Source organism: Calidris pugnax, unplaced genomic scaffold, assembly GCF_001431845.1.
Source record: "Calidris pugnax isolate Ruff unplaced genomic scaffold, ASM143184v1 scaffold120, whole genome shotgun sequence".
NCBI classification, from domain to species: domain Eukaryota; kingdom Metazoa; phylum Chordata; class Aves; order Charadriiformes; family Scolopacidae; genus Calidris; species Calidris pugnax.
In genome coordinates this window covers 479,652-482,802 of record NW_015090867.1, presented here as the reverse complement: position 1 = coordinate 482,802, position 3,151 = coordinate 479,652, and positions in this window count along the sequence as shown.

Genomic DNA, 3,151 nt, shown 5'->3' with positions numbered 1-3,151 from the left:
CTGTCCCCCCCCCCCCCCCAATTTCATTTCCAGCCCTCGCAAAGGGCTGCGCTGCAGGAAAAGGCTTTAAAAGTGATTATTAATGTCTTTGTAAATCACCTCGTGCTGGGGAGTTTGGGGGCTGCGTGGGAACGGGGTGCGAGATCCTTCGGAGATGGGTTGTTGAAGGCAAAATCAAGGTCACGGCTGCAAAGCTCAGCCTGATTTTGGAGGATTTTATTTTTTTGGAGGGTAGCCCCAGCCTTGAGAATCCATCCCCCGGGGCTGATGCTGGGCTGGGACGGGAGATGGTGCTGTTCGCTCGGTGATGCAGCTCCTCTAATCACACCCCACACCCCCCCGCATCGTTCACATGGATAAAATCACCCCCGGATGAGGTTTGGGCACTTGTTTTGCATTTTAAGCCTGCAAAAGGAGACAATCCCCCCTCCAGCTCTCTGCAAACTGTCCAGCCGTGCACCAAAAATCCTCTTTTTGCAGGTAGTTTTCCGGGCGAAAAATATCTTCAGTTATTCTGCCTCTGTCGGGGATGCTTATTTATGGACAAGGGGGATGCAAAATGCCCCAGGACGGGTGATTTGAAGAAAAGCATAAAAAAAACCAACCCCAAAATGGTAACATTTATTCTTTGGGGTGTATTTCTCATCAGCTTGGCAAATCAGAAATGCTTCCCGTCCTCGCTTGGCAACAAGGGCCCTGCCCACCTGGCAGGATTTGGAGTATTTAGGTGATTAATACAGAGCAATAAATTTATTGAATTCATCAGACCACTCCTAGGGGCTGAGAAGGCTCCAGGGTTATTGGACCCGTGGCCTTAATGGACACGAGGGCTCAGACCATGTCCCCATGTCCTCTCGAGTGCTCCCAGAGCCAGGAAAGCTCTGACATTCCTCAGGAACCCCCAGCAGTGAGCTCCAAAAATCACAATAAATCCCAATTACCCACCAGAACCCCAAACTGGTGAAAAAAAATAAAAGGATGCTGTGTGCAGAGGGGATGAAAACGGGTGTTTCTGAGCATGGCTGACATGGTTCTTTCCCTTGCTTGGTGGTGTGGGAGCAGCTTCCCCTGTGCTGGGTGAAGATCAGAGAAGATGGGGGTTTTTTGGGCTAAAAATTAGCCTTTTGTGTTGCTGCCTGCTGAGGTCAGGCCCTCCCCGGGGGAATTTGCTGTGCTGGTGCTGCCAGCCCCTTCCTGGCAGTACCCATGTGCTCGCCTGGGAAAAGAGCGGGGAATTCTTCCTTCTTTGGGGGTTGTTTTTCTTCCTTTTTTTTTTTTTTTTGAGGAGAGGGGGGGAATTTTCCTTCTTTAGAGGTGGGGTTTTTTTCCCTTCTTTGTTTCATTGGTGGTTTTTTTCCACCTTCTTTGTTAGTTATTTTTTCTCTTTTTGCTTTTTTTTTTTTTTCCTCTTCCCTTCTTCGCTTTCATTGTTGGTTTTTTTCCCTTCTTTGTTGGGGGGTTTCCTTCTTTTGGGTTTTTTTCCTTCCCACCACTGGGAAGGTGGGAAGCACAAGGTCTATTGGGAGACGGGTCCTCCAACCCTGTCACTGAAGGACATGTTGTCATTGCTACCTCTTTCTCTTTTATTTGAAGTTTGAAATAGCTCTTGTTTTACCTCGAAAAATCTTAATTAATAAGAAAAGTTGAATAAACCTCCCTGCCCTCATCAGCAGGGTCCCCCCTGTAGCTTGGGGACCAGTGAAGCAATTTTCCCTGCGGAGGAGCAGGGGGGTCTTGCATTTATTGCCTCTGTTGTCATTGCTACCTCTTTCTCTTTTATTTGAAGTTTGAAATAGCTCTTGTTTTACCTCGAAAAATCTTAATTAATAAGAAAAGTTGAATAAACCTCCCTGCCCTCATCAGCAGGGTCCCCCCTGTAGCTTGGGGACCAGTGAAGTGATTTTCCCTGTGGAGGAGCAGGGAATCTTGAATTTATTGCCTTGTCTTTAAATGATATGGGAAAAAGTCTGGGATATTCAGATCTGAGTATTTAGGGCAAAATAAAACCCTAAATAAAGTTTCCAGAGCTGGGGAGTTTTTGGGATGCTGTGGAGCGGCCATAAGGATGCTTAGGACAGACCCAATAACCTTCCGGGGGCTTTATATTCCCCAAATCCTCCTTTCCACCACCATTTTTTAAATTGCTTTTGCACATGGAAGGTGTGAAGTGTGGGACTGTGAGATTTTATTTTTATTTTTATTTTCATTTTCCTCATTTTGGTAGCTGGCTCCCAATATTAAGCCCTGTCTGCCCTCTCTTTGCTCTCACTCCCTGTTTGCTGCTCCACTTACCAATATTCAGAGCTAAAGTGGTGATGTCCAGTAGCCAATTTCAAGTAAAAAAAGCTTTTATTTTGTGTTTTCTGAGCACCTACAGGTGTTATGGATCTCTTAGGGTTTCCTCTTTGGGAGCAAGCTGCCTGTGCGCAGGATTAATCATCTACTTAGTACTGAATAGGTTTTTTTCCTATTTTTTTTTCTGCCAAAATTGTTAAAAAGAATCACATTTGGGATTTACCTGAAGCACCACTTAAAGTCCAAATTCTTTAACATCCTCATGGGCAGGGGGGTTTCCAGTGCAATAAATCCAATCCTGTGGAGGCTCAGACCAAACTGGTCCAAGGCTTGATCTTGAGCTTAAAATTCAAGCAAAGAGTCCAAACTCCCCCATCTTTTGAATTGTCATTTTTAATCCTTTCTGCAGCCTAAATCATCTCATGGTGGTGCCAATTTAGGCACTGGGGAGATTGGGAATTCTGGCCACATTCAGCAGGGCTTGGGGCTTGGCGGGAAGTTGGTCGGGCTTAAAGCCACTGAAACAGCAAATGTAAAAACTCTTTTATTAGACAGAAAATAGATGGAGTAAATACAAGGTATAAAGGGGTGTCAACCTTCTACGGGGAGAAGAAATCCCTGATGCCAACCAGCCCATTGGAGTCATCACCAAATATCCCTTGGGTGGTCGTTAGTGGGAGCAGGGGAGGAGAAAAGGTTAACTGAAATTGTGGGTTTTAAGCCAAATTTAGCTCTGAAAAGGGGAACAAAGGCGCCCACAGGCTGAGGGGGCAGGGGCAGAGAGGGTGAAAAATGGAGCTTCTGTCCGCGGGGCTGCGGGGACCGGGGAGAGCTGTTTGGAGGAAGGAGGCTGATG